Source organism: Perognathus longimembris, chromosome 25, assembly GCF_023159225.1.
Source record: "Perognathus longimembris pacificus isolate PPM17 chromosome 25, ASM2315922v1, whole genome shotgun sequence".
Taxonomy (NCBI): Eukaryota; Metazoa; Chordata; class Mammalia; order Rodentia; family Heteromyidae; genus Perognathus; species Perognathus longimembris.
The window spans coordinates 7,511,386-7,529,815 of record NC_063185.1 but is presented as its reverse complement, the minus strand read 5'-3'; the positions used below and the strand labels follow the sequence as shown (position 1 = coordinate 7,529,815).

At 60.3% G+C, this 18,430-nt stretch overlaps 1 pseudogene; it reads left to right on the top strand.

The window, feature by feature from the left end:
• Positions 1 to 152: 152 nt before the first annotated feature.
• Positions 153 to 18,189, top strand: LOC125341788 (annotated as a pseudogene).
• Positions 18,190 to 18,430: the final 241 nt, after the last annotated feature.

Genomic DNA, 18,430 nt, shown 5'->3' with positions numbered 1-18,430 from the left:
GAAATGGGCACCATAGTGATGTGCTAAACTTCCAGTTGGAAGGAGCCTGGCATTTCCTGTCCTTATTTGAGGATGCATAGAATGTGTCGGGGGGGGGGAGGGAGGGGGTTCACAGCCCCATGGCGATGACGGCATCTGCTCTCTGCCCCGTCCTGCCCTAGGTGATGGGCTTCGGCCTCTATCTGATGGATGGGAACGTCAGCAACATTTACAAGCTGGATGCCAAGAAGAGAATCAACCTTAGCAAAATCGACAAGTTCTTCAAGGTCAGCCACTAGCCGGGGCCATGGACAGGCCGGCCCGGTCACACCCAGGACCCCTTTGGGGAAATTGTGGGCTTTGTCAGGTGGACAGGCACTCTCAAGACAGGAAGGGGAGGGGAGAGGAGAGGAGGGGAGGGGAAAGAAGAGGAAAAGAGAGGAGGGGAGAGCTGAGATGAGAGAAGGGGGGAGGGGAGAGGAAGGAAGAGGAGAGGGGAAGGAAGGGGGAGGGCAGGAGAGGAAAGGAAAAAGGAGGGGAGGAGAGGAAGAGAGGGGAGGGGAAGAGAGGAAGAGGAAAGAGAGAAGGAGAGGGGGTGGAGGGGAAGGATAGGAAGGGGAGGGGAGAGGAGGGGTGTATCGGAGCTGCCCTAGGCAGAGGGGGTATCACCGGCCCACGAAGGCCTCGGCACGCAGCTGGATTCTGCTGGGCGTCTAACTGCCGCTCCCGCCTTTCCCGCTCTCCCTGGCCGGAAGTCCTTGCCCACCTCCAGGGAACCGTGCGCTAGTGCCCGGTAGAAACCAGAGCTCTTGGGAGGAGGGCCAAGGACTGGATTAGAACTCAAATCCCAGGTGGCAAAAGCCCCTCACGGGCACACACACACACACCATCAGCTTCGGCGCCCCCAGATCTGGCCTCCTCACCCCAGATCGTTAGAGAAGAAGAAGAAGAAGAAGAAGAAGAAGAAGAAGAAGAAGAAGAAGAAGAAGAAGAAGAAGCGGCTCAAGCAAACCTTGGAGGGTTGTACACGGTGCGGGCTTGGTTTGGCACGGAGATCTGGGGTGCAAAGGCACTGGAGGCCAGGAGGCCGAGCCTGGGCCTCGCTACAGCTCTGAGTCACCGGGCGAGCAGCCGTGGGGCGCGGCGTGGCGTGGCCGGGCTGTTCTTCAAGACAGAACATTGCCATTTCTCCAGCCTGCACTGGGGGGGGGGGGACTCCCCACAGACAGGGCCAGGCTTCCCGGGGGCCCAGTGGTCCGGGGGCTTTGGGCAAAGCTCTAGATCTCCCTGGAGCTCAGTTTCCCCAGTACTCCCCAGATTTAGCAGGATTCTGCGGTGTGAGCCCAGGGATCTAATCCTGCTTCTGGCCAGAAAGCGTGTGTAAGGATCCGCGGCTGATGCGAGGGGGTTCGCAGCATCACCGCAAAGTCCCAGGGCTCCTGAGCGGGTGTGGATAGCGGGTGTTGGGGGGGGGGGGTCAGGTTCTAGTGCTGGAGAGGCCGGGGGTGAACACCGGCGCCTCCCTCCTCACCTCGGCTTGCTCCGCCCTGTCTTTCCTTTGTCAGTCTTGGGGCTTGAACTCCGGGCCTGGGGGCCCTGTCCCTGAGCTCCTTTTGCTCATGGCTAGCCATCTGCCACTTGAGCCACAGCTCCACTTCCGGCTCTTTCTGAGACGTGTGGTAGCGATGAGCGTCTCCCAGGCTTTCCTGCCCCAGCTGGCTCTGAACCGGGATCCTCCGATCTCAGCCTCCTGGGTCGCTAGGATGTCGGGTGCGAGCCGCCCGCTGCCCAGCGAGGGGCTTCGGGGTTCAGGCTCGGGCTGCTTAGAAGAGCGAGGCGGGCTGGAGCCGGGGGAAGGACTTGGCCGGGGGTCCTGTGGGGGTCCCCCCCACCCCCCCCCGGCCTGCGGGCGCGTCTCACCGCCGCCTTCGCTTCTCTTGCAGCAGCTGCAGGTGGTGCCTCTGTTCGGGGACATGCAGATCGAGCTGGCCAGATACATTAAGACCAGCGCTCACTACGAGGAGAACAAATCCAAGTGAGTGCGTGCCGTAATGTCTCTCGGCGTCCTCGACAGTGCCCAGCCCTGGGCCGGGGGCCGGGGGGCCGCTTCAGCCCCCCCCCTCCTCCCCAGAGCCCCGGCACCGCCACCGGCTCGGCGGCGACCAGCCCCAGGCGCTCCGACTCCTTTGCCCGCTGCCGTCCACCCGGCTCTAAAGGGCTCGGAGCACTGGCCACGCCCCTCGGCCCGCTCAGCGCCCGGGGGCGCCCTGGAGGGGGGCATCGGAGAGAGAGACGCCCTCCCCCGGCTCAGGTTGCGTGGCCACGCAGTAAGTAGGGGGTAGCGCGTGGGTGGGGGCGTCGCCGGGCACCGGGGCCCCAGTGCCCGCCGGCCGGGGCGGCTCCATCGGGCCTCGGGTGGAGGAAGCCCGGCCCCGCCCCGCCCCCCGACACGAGCGGCCGTGGCTCACGCCCGTCATCCCAGCCACTCGGGGCGCTGCGATCTGAGGAGGGCGGTTCAAAGCCAGCCCAGGCAGGAACGCGCGTGAGACTCGTTATCTCCAGTTCGTCTCAGGAAAACCCACAAGCGGCGCCGTGGCTCCGCTGGTGGAACACCAGCTCCGAGCACAAAAGCGCGGGGACGGTGCCCAGGCCCCGAGTTCAAGCCCCAGAACCAGCACAAGCAAAGGAACTAAAGACACTCGCAGGGGGTCTCGGCCCCCCCCCCAGCCCGGAGCCCTGCCGCTGGGACCCCAGGACAGGGGGGGCTGGCGGCCTGTGGAGGAGCCGGGACCCCCTCCCGCCCTCTCCCTGCCTGGCTACCGGGCCACCTGCAGCCAGGCCCGGAGACGCGGGTTCGAGTGTGCCCATCCCTACAGAAGTAGCGTGCAAGTGCAAAGAAGTCCCTGGCCGCTCTGCCCCTCGGTGCCGAGCGCTGGGCTCTCCCCCGCTCCCTGTCGGGGCCCGGACCCCAGCACTGGGCGGAGGAAGGGGAGCGAGGGGCCCCTTGTCCCCCCACCCCCACCCCGTCCTTCTGCTGCTCAGCCTGGCTTTCCTAGTGGCATCTTCCCGCGGGGAAGGGGGAGGACGGGGGAGGGGGGCGGGCAGGAGGCGCCCACCTGGGCTCCTTGCTCCAGTGCCAGCTCTTCCCACCTCTAGGAAGTACGACGCGGGCACACGCGCACGCACGCACGCACGCACGCACGCACGCACGCACACGCGCGCCCCTCGGCTCTGTGTGGAACGGGCGCGTTGTAGCTGGGCGTCCATCTGACGGAGCGGGGGCGGGGCGGACGCCAGGCGGCCCCACGAGGGCCAGGCAGGAGGAGCGGGGAGGGAAACTGAGGCACAGCCTCTTCGTTAGTGGCGGGAAGAGAAGGGGAGGAGGGAGAGGGCACGGGCTGTGTGTGTGTGTGCGTGTGTGTGTGTCTCGCAGACGCTGGTGCCCGGGCTGGCCTTCAGCTGCCATCCTCACTCTCGGCCCCCGAGCAGCCGGGTTACAGGTGCGAGCCGAGCCCTCCTTGGAAGTCTTTTGGGCAAGCGCTTGCTGGGGTGGCCGCCCACCTCCCCCCTCGGAGAGGGGTTCCCCCCCCCAACGCTGCGGTCTCCCCCCCAGGTGGACCTGCACCCAAAGCAGCATCAGCCCCCAGTACAACATCTGCGAGCAGATGGTGCAGATCCGGGACGACCACATCCGCTTCATCTCCGAGCTGGCCCGCTACAGCAACAGCGAGGTGAGCAGGGCGGGGGGGGGGGGGGGGGGAGGGCGCGGGGGGGGGGGCGGGGGGGGGGCCGGGCCGGGGCCTGGTCACTGGCACACGGTGAGCCGGGGGACACCGTCCTGTCCCCACCCGCGTGTCCAGGGAAACCGCTTTGAATGCGCACGGTCTGCACGCGTGCGTGCGTGCATGCGTGTGTGTGTGTGTGTGTATCCTGGGGCTTGAACTCAGTGCCTGGGACGTTTCACTGATTAATGGGAGATAAGAGTCTCATAGCCCCCCCCCCTTTTTTTATTGGTCTGGGCTGGCTTTGAACCAGGATCCTCAGATTCTCATCTATCCATCCATCCATCCATCTATCTATGGAAACAAGATCAGTCCGCAAACCTAAGAGATAAGGTAGCTCTGCAAAAGGAGAAGCTGGCCCTGCCCAGCCGCCTGGAGTTTGGGCGCTCAGGCCTGCTGGGCTTCTGGCTCTTCTCTTGATCTGTTGATGGATAAACAGGCCCCTCCTCAGCCCCCTGACTGCGGAGGCCCCCCTCCCCCCCCCCCCCGCGCTCACTGCTGCCACCCTGTGGCCAGCGGCGGGCATTTCTGTCTGATCATAGAGCAAGCAAGGTACAGACCTTGAAATGGGGTCGGCCCGACAGATGCGGCAGGGTGGAGGTCAAACCAGGGGCCCACACCTACTGCTAGCCTGCCTGCGTGCTTCCCTGCCCGCCTCCTTCCCTTTCCTTTATCCTCTTCCCCCCCTCCCTCCCTCCTCTCTCTCTTCTTTCCTCCTCTCTTCCTCCCTTCCTTTCCAGGGATCAAGCCCCAGGTCCCCCCCCCCTCACTCGAGTGAAGCCCCCAGACCCAAGCCTTCAGCTTTCTTAGCAAGTGTGTCCATCCGCCATACAGCCCTGATCGCTTTGACCTCGCAAGCCGGGGCCGGCTGCTTCCTAGTGAGGGCTAGCGGATGTAGGGAGCGCCTTCAGAAGCCCGGTCCTCCCGTCCCGGCGGGAGTTCTGATCCTGCAACGGTTCCCAACTGGACACGGGCGAGCCCCCGAGCATTCGGCAGGGAGGAAGCGGGCTGAGCTCCCACGAGCCCCAGGTGGCTGTGCTCACCCCCGTGGATACTAGCCTTGCCTCCGTGTGCACTTAGACCCTTGACTGTAAACGAAATAACACATACAATACACATCGTAGTGTGTTTAATAAGCAGCACGAGCAATAATGTGTCACCATGCATATTTAAATGTATGCCACATGTTGCTTATATAGAATTCTGTGCTGCAATGTGCGTTGTATAGGATGTGTAACAAATCACGCACGTATTTGACTTACTGCACGCGCAGAGCTGCTGTGACTACCGCGTGGGAGAAGTTCAGCTAACATGCAGTGTAACCCCGTCCCTGCGCGTGGGCGCCATTGTGTATGGTGAACTCACCACTCAGCAGCACAAACACGGGCCCGGTGTGCCAGCCCATGGGCGCGGGGCGTTTGCGCGGGGAGGAGGGCTGAGAGTCTCACCCGGTCTGTAAAGACTGACAGATCCCAGCGAGCATCGCGAGGGACGACCGCCTGCCACGTGGGGGCCACGTACGTGGCCGTGTTTCATTGCGGCATATTCCACAAGCCAAAAGAGGTTTGTGTGACATCCACCGTCGTGGCTTGCGATGGGCATTTGCTAGGAAGGAGAACCAAGACACGGGATTCGCTGGATCGCCACATTTGCCGCCGGTGCACCGGTGGCTCACGCCCGCAATCCTAGCGACCAGGAGGCTGAGACCGGAGGATCTCAGTTCGAAGCCAGCCCAGGCAGGAAAGTCTGCCAGCCTCTCATCTGCGGTGCACCACCAAAAAAAAAAAAAAGCCAGAAGTGAAGCTGTGGGTCCAGGGGTAGAGCACGAGCCTTGAGCACCACATAAAGAATAAAGCCCGGACACGGTGCCCGGGCCCTGCTGAGGTCAGGCGTCGCGCGTGCGGTTGGCGAAGGCTGAGGGTCTCTGCCCTGCTTCCCAGGTGGTGACCGGCTCGGGGCTGGACAGCCAGAAGTCGGACGAGGAGTACCGGGAGCTCTTCTACCTGGCGCTGCGGGGCCTGCAGCTCCTATCCAAGTGGAGTGCCCACGTCATGGAGGTGGTAGGTGGAGGCCCGGGTCATGGAGGTAGAGGTTGGGGTCCTTTTCCCTTTTGCCCATGGCTGGTGCTCTACCCCGGGGGCCACGCCTCCAGCCCAGGTTTTTGCTGGCTCATTGGTGCTTCTGCTCTCGACGTCCAGCGTTCCTTACAAATAAGATTGTGTGGTGTGTGGTCTTTCGTACCTGGCTTCTTCCTTTTCTCTTTCTGTCAGTCGTGGGGCTTGAACTCAGGGACTAGGCGCTGTCCCTGCGCTCTTTTGCTCATGGCGCTCTACCACTTGGAGCCACCGCACCACTTCTGGTTTTCTGGTGGTTCACCGGAGATAAGAGGCTCACGGACTTTCTTGCCCGGGCTGGCTTTGAACCACCATCCTCAGGTCTCAGCCTCCTGAGTCACCAGGATGACAGGTGTGAGCCACCGGTGCCTGGCTACCTGGCTTCTTGTAGTTCCCTCAGTCAAGGTTCAGGACCTTTTCCTTTTGGGGGGCTGGTAATATTCCACGGTACGGGGTTTGTCTCGCGCCTGGCACCGACAGGCTCCCTTGGTGGTTCCCCCCTCTCCTCTAGTACTCTTGGAAGCTGGTTCACCCCACAGACAAGTTCTGCAACAAGGACTGCCCGGGCACGGCGGAGGAATACGAGAGAGCCACGCGCTACAACTACACCAGTGAGGAGAAGTTCGCCTTCGTGGAGGTAGGCGCCGACCCGGCCCTGAACCCTGGCCACAGGCCACGGCCCTCGGTGCTCCGCCCACCGCGACGGCATTGTCCCCTGTCCATCAAGCGTCATCTCTTTTGGTCAAAAGCCGTCACTCAAGCCGGGCGCCGGTGGCTCCCGCCTGTCCTCTAAGCTACTGAGGATGCTGAGATCTGAGGATCACAGTTCAAAACCAGTCCTGCCCAGGAAAGTCCCTGAGACTCCTACCTCCAATGAAACACCAGTAAAGCCAGAAGTGGAGCTGTGGCTCAAGTAGTAGAGCAAAAAACAAAACAAAAAGCTCAGGGACAGTGCCCAGGATCTGAGTTCAAACCTCAGGACACACACACACACACACACACACACACACACACACACACACAGAGTTGTTATTCAGAAACAATTAGAGATTCATCTGGTCCTCAAAAACCCAATAGATGTTATTTACTCTACTGGAAAAATGGGCTGAAAGAAAACCAGCAGCAAAAAGAAACACCGAGTAGCTGAAGCAGATCTGAACTCCTCAGGCAAAGACACATTTGCCACCCCTTCTCCTCTGGCTTTGTGCTGGTTCGCTGGGAGATTCGTGGCTCGGTGAGAGGTTCGTGGACTTCCCTGCCCGGCTGGACATTGAACTGTGATCCTCCAGACTTCCGCTTTCTGAGTCTCTGGGATTACAGGCATGAGCCACCGGCGCCTGGCACCCAATCTTCCTATTCCTTGACACAAGCAGTTGCACGTATTTATGGGGTCCACCCAGTGCATAATAATAAGATAGTGATAAGATGCTAAGACGGGGCGCATGGAACACTTGTGGCCTCTTGGGTGTATTGGAGTCCTCTCAAGTAGCGCTTTTTTTTTTTGCCAGTCCTGGGGCTTGAACTCAGGGCCTGAGCACTGTCCCTGGCTTCTTTTTGCTCAAGGCTAGCACTCTGCCACTTGAGCCACAGCGCCATTTCTGGCCGTTTTCTGTATATGTGGTGCTGGGGAATCGAACCCAGGGCTTCAAGTATACGAGGCAAGCACTCTTGCCACTAGGCCATATCCCCAGCCCCCAAGTAGCGCTTTTGAAGTGATGCAGTGTTGTTGTTGGTGGTGGTGTTGGTGGTGATGGTGGTGGTGATAGTGGTAGTGGTGGTGGTGGTGATGATGGTTGTGGTGGTGTTGATGGTGGTGGTGGTGGTGATGGTATTGATTGTGATGGTGGTGATGATGATGGTGAGGGTGGTGGTGGTGATGATGGTGTTGATGGTGATGGTGGTGAATGTGGTAGTGGTGGTGATGGTGATGATGATGGTGATGATGATGTTGGTGATGATGGTGGTGGTGATGATGGTGTTGATGGTGGTGTTGGGGGTGGTGGTGATGGTGGAAATGGTGGTGGTGGTGATGGTGGTGATGATGATGGTGGTGGTGATAGTGGTAGTGGTGGTGATGATGGTGGTGGTGATAGTGGTGTGATGATGGTGGTGATGATGGTGATGGTGGTGATGGTGGTAGTGATGGTGATGGTGGTGGTGGTGATGGTGATGGTGGTGGTGATGGTGGTAATGGTGATGGTGGTAGTGATGGTGATGGTGGTGGTGGTGATGATGGTGTTGCTGGTGATGGTGGTGATGGTGGTGGTGTGGTGGTGATAGTGATAGTGGTGGTGATGGTGGTGATGGTATTGTGATGGTGGTAATGGTATTGATTGTGATGGTGGTGATGGTGATGATGGTGATGGTGGTGGTGGTGATAATGGTGTTGATGGTGATGGTGGTGATGATGATGGTGGTGATGGTGGTGGTGATGGTGATGGTGGTGGTGATGGTGATGGTGGTGATGGTGGTAATGGTGGTGGTGGTGATGGTGGTGGTGGTGATGGTGGTGGTGGTGATGGTGTTGATGGTGATGGTGGTGGTGATGATGACGGTGGTGGTGATGATGGTGTTGATGGTGGTGTTGGGGGTGGTGGTGATGGTGGAAATGGTGGTGGTGGTGATGGTGGTGATGATGATGGTGGTGGTGATAGTGGTAGTGGTTGTGATGATGGTGGTGGTGATGGTGGTGGTGGAGGAGGTGGTGGTATTGATGGAGATGATGGTGATGGTGATGGTGGTGGTGATGGTGGTGGTGGTGATGGTGTTGATGGTGATGGGGGTGATGGTAGTGGTGATAGTGGTAGTGGTGTTGATGGTGGTGGTGGTGGTGATGGTGATGGTGGTGGTGATGGTGATGGTGGTGGTGGTGGTGGTGATGATGGTGATGGTGGTGGTGGTGGTATTGATGGAGATGGTGGTGATGGTGATGGTAGTGGTGATGGTGGTGGAGATGGAGGTGGAGAGAAGGGAGCAGAACGCCAATTCTCCTTTTGTCCCCTCCTGGGGGTGTGGTGGTGGGCGGCGGCTGGCCAGGGTGCCGGGGACCTGGCGGGCCTCACTCCGCTCCGTGCCCATGCAGGTGATTGCCATGATCAAAGGCCTGCAGGTGCTCATGGGCCGCATGGAGAGCGTGTTCAACCAGGTGATCCGGAACACCATCTACGCCGCCCTGCAGGACTTCGCGCAGGTGACCCTGCGGGAGCCGCTCAGGCAAGCCGTGCGCAAGAAGAACGTCCTCATCAGGTGGGTCTCGGGGACCCCTCCACCGAGGGGGTGCGCCAGACTCAACCAGCGTCCCGGCCGGCCTGCGCCCCCACATAGCCCCACTCCCAGCGCCGGCTTGCGTGCGCGTGAGTCAGGTGCCCCCCGCCACCAGGCCTCGGTTTCCCTCGTCTGTAAAATGGGTACGATGAAGCCGGGCGCTGGTGGCTCAGGCCTGGAATCCTCGCCGCTCAGGAGGCGGGGATCCGAAGATCGCGGTTCCAAGGCGGCCTGCATAGGGGACCCCACGAGACTCTGATCCCCAATTAACTACCCCCCCAAAAAAAGCCATCAGTGGAGCTGTGGCTCAAGTAACAGCATTATTAGCCTTGAGGGACAGAGCCCAGGTCCTGAGTTCAAGCCCCCCCACTAATAAAAAAAATGGATATGATGGCACCCCTGCCCCCACCCTCCCTCCCCACGGCCCCCTGTCACCCCAGGGCTCGATGGAGGGGTCATGGGCGCCATTGAAACACCAGTGCCACACATTTTACCAGGCTCCCCGCAGCGCCTTCTGCCCCGGACGTCCAGGGGCCCCTGGGTGGGGCAGCATCTCTGGAGAGAGGGGACAGGAAGTTGCCCCACCCGCCCAGCCTCCTTCGGGTGCTGAGCCCCCCTCCCCCCGCCCCCCAGCGTCCTGCAGGCCATCCGCAAGACCATCTGCGATTGGGAGGGCGGGCGTGAACCCCCCCCAACGACCCCTGCCTGCGAGGAGAGAAGGACCCCAAAGGGGGCTTCGACATCAAGGTGCCCCGCCGAGCCATCGGGCCCTCCAGCACCCAGGTGAGCAGCTCCAGCCGGCCCGCCCCACCAGTTCCCTTCCACCAATGCTGGATTCGATAGAGGAAAGGACGCTGCTGCTCTGAGACTCAGGAGACCTGGGTTCTAGTCCCTGACCTCCTGTGTGACCTTGGCCATGTTGCACAACCTCTCTGGGCCTCAGTTGTCCGGTCTGACCCATGGGGTTTACACCGCTTCCAGTGTTACATCTGACAGGCCCACCCCATCCCCGCCCCCCCCCCCGCCCCGGGGAATCTCCATGTGCCCCTCTCCCTGCGTGGCCCCGGAGGCACTGTGTGGTCTCGGGCCGACGCCCGGGCCTCTCTGGGCTCTGTCTTCGTTGGTTACCAGCTTGCTGCTGCCTTCCCCCCCCCACAACTTCCCCTCAGCTACAGGGACACGCAGCCCTTCACCCCACCAAGAAAGTCACATGATCAGCCAGGTGTAGCCCTGCATACTCAGGAGGCCGAGATCTGCAGCAGATCAGGGTTCAAAGCCACCCCCTCCGCAGGAAAGCCTCAGGAGACTCTTTATCTCCAATGCAACCACCACAAAGCCGGAAGCAGAGCTGTGGCTCGGGTTGGTAGGGCGCTAGCCCTGGACGAAAACAGCGGCGGGGCAGCGCCCAGGCCCTGAGTTCAAGCCCCAGGACTGTCACACACACACACTTGTGCGCGCACACACACACACACACGTCCACTGAAGTCTCTCATCCTCCAAGGAGGAAAGCTGAATTCCTTCCTCGTCTGGGGGTCCAGGGTCCCTGCGCTCTCTGTGGGGCTTGGGGAAGCAGGGACTTCCGGCTGTGCAGGCCCCGGGTCGTGTGCGGGGGGGCCCCCACTTGATGACACCTCTAAGCCTCTCTCTGTGAGCCTGTCTGGTGCTCCCCCCCCGCCGTGTGTGTGTGTGTGCACGTGTCAGGCAGGGCGGGTGCGGTGGGCAGGTTTGGTGTAGCTTTCCTTGGCGTCCAGCCTCCAGCCAGTGTGAACCAGTATAGCCTGAACCCCAAGTCCTGTGGGGATCCTAGAATCAGAGCATCTTGGGAGGGAGAGGAGGAGGAGGAGGAGGAGGAGGAAGAGGGTGGGAGGAAGAAGGAGAGGATGGCAAGGGAGAGAAAAGGTGGGGGAGATCTGTAAGGACGCTGCCAGTGGGGAAGGTCCATTTGGGGAGCGCCCCCCCCACAGGTTAGGAAGGCACAGATGTGCTCCATGAGCTCTGCCACACCGGGAGTTGTCCCGAGAGAGAGAGAGAGAGAGCGTACAGTCACCCCATTTCTCAGATGGGAAAACCGAGGCCCAGATAGGGCAGGTGACTTGTCCGAGTCACAGGTGAGTCCGGACGGAGTGGGACAAGAACCCAGGTCTCCTGACTCCCGCCCGGGGCTCCGCCCTCTCCCCCCCCCCTCCCCGGGGGCCCCCTGCCTTCTGCCCTGGCACACAGGTGGAGGGGGAGAGGCCGACCCCGCCCTGGTCCCCGTCGGTCAGTGCTCGCAGCAGGTTAGAGCCAGCGTTTCCGTCGTTAGCACAGGGGTTCGCTCCTCAGGCCCAGTGGGCGGGCTCTCCCCGCGGTGAGGAGCCCCCCCCCCCACCCGGGCGGTGTGTCCCCCCCCTGGGCGTTGTGGAGAGATGGCAGGCAGGACGGTGCGGTGCAGGAGTGCTGGGCGGCTAGAGAGTCTCGGGCCACCCCGGCATGGCGACGTCTTCCCGTTGTATACAATGCCTCTTGCTTTTCTCTCTCTTTCTCTCTTCTCTTTCTCTCTCTCCCTTGTCCCTGTCTCTCCTGCCCTCCCTCCCACCCCCCCTTCCTCCTCTCCCGTTGTGTCTTAGGCCTGCCAGTGGTCCCCGAGGGCTTTGTTTCACCCCACTGGTGGCACACAGGGCCGAAGAGGCTGACGATCCCTGGTATTACGGCCTGCTGGTGGGGTTGGGTCGGGTCCCCGCTGGGGGGGGGGGCAGCAGAATGGAGCCCCCTCCCACCCCCCCCTCTGGCCCTCAGATTCAATGGTGTGTGGAAAGGTGTAGATCATAGCAGAGAGAACAGTCTCCCGCTGCGCCCGTGCCCCGAGCACGCCGGGCGCGCTGAATGAAAGCGGGAGTTCCCTGTCTGTCTAGTAGTGTCCTGTGTAAGTACTGGTGCTAAGTACTGGTGTCAATTGAACACCGGGGAGGCAGGCCGTGCCCTGCGGCTCCGGGCCACCGGGGGGCGCTGTCACTCACGTGCCCATTCAGGAAGCAGGATTGGCAACCGGCGGTGGTTGGTCGGTTGTGGGGGGGGAGGGAGGCTGAAGGGGGGAGGGGTGCCACTCTTGCTGTGATCTTACCCCATCGGGGCAAATCTGAGATGGCGTCTGGTCCACCTCCTCGCTCGTTAGCTGACACAACTGGAGCCCCGAGAGAAGCCTGTACTCCTCTAAGGTCACACAGCAAGTCGGGAAGACCACCTGGCCTTGAACCCAGGTCTTCTGATTCCCAGCACAGTGTTCCACCCCATGGGGTCACCCCGGGGAAGGAAGGGGTGACCACAGTGACAGACCACGGGGGCTCTCCCCTGATTCCACCACGGGGGCCAAGCCAGGCAGTGTTGCCTCGAGCTGCGTGGGCATCAAGAAGAACTTCCTTCCCAGCTGGCCAGTGGCCCTCCTGGAGGTTTTCACAAGGGCTGCGGTGTGGCGCCCATCCCCCATGGCGCCAGGCCCCAGACGGCGCGCGTGGACACACACACACACACACACACTTCCAGATCACTTCTCCACCTAGACAGTTCTTAGGAAAGAAGGAAAGACAGGACATCAGATCATACAAATAACCTTGAAAAAAAAAAAAACCTTTCCCCAGGGTGGAGGCCCAGCCTTGGGCCTCGACCTTGACGTTGACCTTGTCCTCTCTCTCTCTCTTTCAAGCTGTACATGGTGCGCACCATGCTCGAGTCGCTCATCGCGGACAAGAGCAGCTCCAAGAAGACCCTGCGGAGCAGCCTGGACGGCCCCATTGTGCTGGCCATCGAGGATTTCCACAAGCAGTCCTTCTTCTTCACCCATCTGCTCAACATCAGCGGTGAGTCCCAGAAAACACGCCCGCACACCCCCGAGGTCCTAGGTGGAATCTGGACCGTGGGGCTGGATCTGTCCGGGAGTCATTTATGGCGAACGGATCCAGAAGTCCTCAGGGAGGAGGGATGGGACGGGGGACCAAGCTAGAGGTCAAGCAGGGCAGAGTGGGCTGACTAACCACCCAGGCACCTCGCCATTTTTCCCCAGGCCGGCTCCCACCGCCGTCCTCTATGCCTCGTGCTTGGGTGGAAGCCAGCACCCCCGGCTTCCTGGTTGAGATGAGGTCTTGCTCACCTGTGCCTGGGCCTTGGCCTTGAATCCTGATCTGGCCCCATCTCGGCCTCTGTGAGGAGCTGAGATTACAGCCGTGGCCTACCACGCCTGGCTCTAGATGCATTTTATACACAAGGGAGGGGGGGAATGATCCCACAAGCCCCCCCTCCTCGCCCCCCTCCCCCCCAGGCCCTGTTGCCACCTCGGAAGTGCAGGGTGCCCCCTGAGGGTGCTAGGCTTGCCCTGTGCCTTCAAGCACCAGTGACCGGGATCTGAGAAGAGCCTGCGGACCCAGCACCCCATGGCGGGCGGGAGCCATGGCTCCAGCGCCCTCCCCGAGGTGACCCCGCACCCCACCCCTCCCTGTGTTCGCAGAAGCGCTGCAGCAGTGCTGTGACCTCTCCCAGCTCTGGTTCCGAGAGTTCTTCCTGGAGCTCACCATGGGCCGGCGCATCCAGTTCCCCATCGAGATTTCCATGCCTTGGATTCTGACAGACCACATCCTGGAGACCAAGGAGCCTTCCATGATGGAGTGAGAGGCGGGACCTGGGCTGCGGGGGCGGGGGCCTGGGATGCGGGGGCGGGGCCTGGGATGCGGGGGCGTGGCCTGGGTGGCAGGGGCGGGTCTGAAAAGCAGGAGGCGGGGCCTAGGCCTCAGGGGGCGGGGCCTGGGCTGCAAGGGCAGGTCTGAAATGCAGGAGGCGGGGCCTGGCCCTTGGGGGCGGGGCCTGTCTTTTGGGGGCGGGACCTAAGATGCAGGAGCTGGGCCTGGCACACAGGGGCGTGGCCTTGTCTGCAGGGGCGTGGCCTGGTCCACGGGGGCGGGGCCCAGGCCGCTGGGGCGGGGCCTGGGCTGCAGAGGAAGAACGGGCTCCTTTGCCTCCGCCTTGGCCGGCGAGGCTCCGGGACTGGGGTCTGCCCGCCGGTCGGGTGCCCGTCTGCAGCTCTGCGGGCAGCCACTCCGGCAGCCACGCGGGGGACATAGTCAGCCCCCGGGGGAGGAAGGCAGGACCCCGACCTGAGCCTTCCATCCCAGGCCCATTTTTGCAGGCTGTGGCTTGGCTGGGCGCCTTGGGTCTCTGGAGTCATTCCTCACGACCCGGAGGCGGGGCCCAGGGGGGCCGTGGGGGGCGGGGGGTCCCGTGGGGTCACCGCCGCCCCCCTCTCCCCCTCAGGTACGTCCTCTACCCGCTGGACCTGTACAACGACAGCGCCTACTACGCGCTGACCAAGTTCAAGAAGCAGTTCCTGTACGACGAGATCGAGGCCGAGGCGAGTGACGAGCCACGCCCCCTTGTCATTGCTGTCATCATCATCATCACTGTTATCATTATCATCATCATTATGATTATCACAGACAGACAAACACACACACATACACACACACACACACACCAGGGCCTCGTGCTGTTTGCATAAGGCGATCACTCTGGGGCTGAGGGCCCGACAGGGAAAGAATCAGGGGTGAACCCTCCCCCTACCCTCCCCCTCTCACCCCCCGCCCCCCCAAGTGTGCCTTTGCATCCCCCCTGCAGCCGCGGCCCCGTCTGTGGAAAGCTTACCACTGTCTCTCTCTGGCTTTGGTCACTGCGTCGGAGGCGGCACAGTCCACGGCGGCGATCGCCACGCAAACCTCCGGTGTTAACAAGCCAGAGCGGTTTATTTAATCCAAGGTGGTTTTTTTTTCTGATGGGGAGGGCGGCCAAAGGAGCCTTTATATTTCTAACTATGTCATTATAATCAGATTTGCAAAGCAAAGTAAAAAAAAAAAAAGCAAATATCAAAGAACAGGGTTAGAAAAAAAAAAACCAAGATGGTCTATGGGCAGTGATGGAGGCGGGTAGCTGGAGGGGACGAGCCCAGTGAGTGAGTACACAGCCCGGGAAGCTTCCCATCCCTTCCCGCACAGGCTGCGAGTCAGGGGTCAGCTGAAGAGCAGAACCCTGGGGGGGGGGGACGGGGGAGGGGGAGGGGCTGGTTCCTTATTGAGCTCTGCGTGACTTGGTGTGTGCACACCAGTCCTGGGGCTTGAACTCAGGGACTCCATCACGCTCTCATTATTTGCCTTTTCACTCAAGGCTGGTGTGCTGCCACTTGAATCCTAACTTACTTTCCTTCTGGCTTTTGAGTGGTTTGTTGGACATAAAGAGTCTCACAGACTTAGTCCTGCCTGGGCTGGCTTTGAACCACAATCCTCAGATCTCAGCCTCCTGAGTAGCTAGGGTGACAGGCGTGAACTTTGCTCTGTTAACTGAGCACCGTGATTACAAGGGGTAAACGGACTTGCCTGGACACAGACTCCCTCCCTCTTTCCTTTCCTTCCTCCCTCCCTTCCTTCCCCCCCTTCCCTCCTTCTTTCCTCTCCTTCCCTTCCTTCCCTCCCTCCTTCCTTCTTTCCTCCCTTCCTCCCTCCCTCTCTTCTCCTCCCCTCTCCTTTCTCTCTTTCTTTTCTTTTTTCCCCTTTTCTCTATCAAAGCTGTCATGCAGCCCAGAACACTCTTGGGGTAAGCCGGCCCGAGCTGCCCAATCCCCGGCCCTCGAGTGAGTGTGACAGCAGGCCGGGCACTGCCGTGTTGACATTCCCTGCTTCCCTCCGCAGGTGAACCTCTGTTTTGATCAGTTTGTCTACAAGCTGGCGGACCAGATCTTTGCCTACTACGAGGCCATGGCGGGCAGGTAGGAGAGCCAGGCTGAAGGCAGCCATCTTTCCCAACACCGTGTCTAGAAGGCATGGCTCCCTGCTCCCCCCTTGGCGAGGAAAAAGGGGGCAGAAATGGTGCTCACTTCATGGGGCAGAGAGAAGCGGACAAGAGCAAAGATACGCAGAGGCAAGGAAGTTTCTGTAGTGTCTCATGAAGAAAGGCTTATGGGAAACGGTAAATAGGTGATTACGGGGAGCGGAGCTGGAAAGGCAGTGTGAAAAGAAAGCAGTATGTTCCAGGAAACTGCAGGCAGAAGCGATTTCCTGTGCAAAGTCACTGGCAGAAATAACAAAAATTGTAGAGCCTGCCTGCCTGCCTGGTTTGGGGGGGTTCGTGTCGGTTGTTGTCCCGCCCGCAGCCACAAGAGGGCACTGCGAGGAGATGGGAGGGGAAGAGATCAGCACTGATGATGCATTTAGCTATTTAGCCTGGGAGGAAGGAAAGGAAGGGAGAAAGGGAGGAAGGAAAGGAGGGAGGGAGAGGAGGAGGGAGGAAGGAAGGGTTTCAAGGTAACTGCAAGGTAATTTGCTGACCTTTTTTTTTCTTTGTCATTGTTGTGGGGCTTGAACTCAGGGCCTGGGCGCTGTCCCTGAGCTCTTCAGCTCAAGGCCGTTGCTCTTCCACTTTGAGCCACAGCACGGTGGTTCGTTGGAGATTAAGAGTCTCACGAGGACTTTTCTGCCCAGGCTGGCTTCAAACCACGATCCTCCGATCACAGCCTCCTGAGTAACTAGGATGACAGGCGTGAGCCACCGCCGCCCGGTGAATTCCCGGGATTTAAGAACCCTGAGGACAAATTCACAATTTTTCCGTCAGCACCGAAGTGCGGGTGAATGCCACCAGCCGTGCGTGCGCACACAGACGATGTGAATGGGAAATGCCGTGCCGTGCGTGTGTGCACATGTGTGTGTGTGTTTGAACGTTGTGTGTATGTACACCCTCGGAGCCTCACACTCTGGCTCAGCTCTTTCGCTCAGGACTGGCGCTCCACCACATGAGCCACACCTCCACCCCCGGCTTTTTGCTGAGGAGCTGTAAATGCAAGTCTCCTGGAGCTGTGTCCCCCAGGGTGGCTTCAAGCCACCATGCTCCAATCTCGGCCCTGTGAGTCGCTAGGATGACAGGTGTAAGCCACCGGCGCCCGCCCCTCTGCATCTAGAATGTTCCCCGGGTGATACTAAGCATAGACTCCATCATGTTACGATATATGAATAAATAAAAGAGGCAAGTGGCCCATCTGTAACCTGGACTTTTTTTTTTTTGTTTTTTTTCTGTTCTGAGCTCCTGGCGGGATCTAAGGGTCTGCGGAGAGAGAAGGCAGTGGATAGAACCCCGTGTGGGGCCAGGCAAGGGGGGTGCTATCTACCAGGGTGTTCAGTGGGTCTGTTTCACCCTGGTCCTTTCCAGCGTCCTCTTGGACAAACGCTTCCAGGCCGAGTGTAAGAATTATGGCGTCATCATCCCGTACCCGCCCTCCAACCGCTACGAGACGCTGCTGAAGCAGAGACACGTGCACGTATTGGGGGGGGGGCTCTAGAGAAGATGGCGCAGAGCTGCAACGTCGGGGGGTGTGCCAGGGAATTGCCCAGTGGCAGGGGGGGGGGGGAGTCCCAGGCCCAGGTAAATCCTAGTGCAAACCTTACAGGCTTGGCTACGTGATAGGGTTCCCCTGCCATCCCCGCTTGCCCCGGGAGATCAGGAACCCCCAAACCTAAGCTGCAGAGCCCCACTTTCTGCCCATTGCCATAGCCCAAGTGAAATAACAAGAAAATAAAACTCTTCATTTAATGGAAAGTTTTTGTTTGCATGACATCCATCACCCACGATGCATTATTGATGTCCATGTTGGTTAGCTAAGGTTCAGCTCTCTGACATAAAAATTTTTAGCGAAGAGAAAATGCACAGGATGGGTGGTGACAGGCTGGGAGAAGAAGACGGTTTAGCAGTCTTGATCTTCTATTACCTTTTCGTGGTGTTGTTGCAGGAGCTTGATCTCAAGGCTTCAGCAGTTCTCTGGAGGACTCCCCCCCCCCCCCAGTACAAAGCTTAGCACAAAACCTGAGCAAATTCCTTTAAGATTGGAGGCCTGGGTAGCCGCTAGGCGAGTGTCATAAAATGTGATCTTTCGTTTTCACGCAGTTTGCACGCTGGGCTCACCTCACGCCGGCTTCTCCATGCAGAATGCCTTGGGATCGAACCAAGTAACTCAGAGCATGGAGGAGAGCGATGGCCTTCACCGGGAATGAGGTGGTAGCTGAGATTTGTGGAGCTCCTGTTCAAACCCGGGAGGACGGGCGGGCGGGTGGGCGGGCGGCCCGGGCCGTGCTGGGGTTGGGGGGGGGGGGGGACACGGAATTCTCCTTTACATTCTGAGGGGCAGGGACGCGAGTGTGGACCTCTGGGCAAAGCCACGCGCGGGGCCGCCCATGAGATGGCATGGACAGGGAGGCGGAGATCAGAGGGTCTTGGTTCGAAGCCAACCCGGGC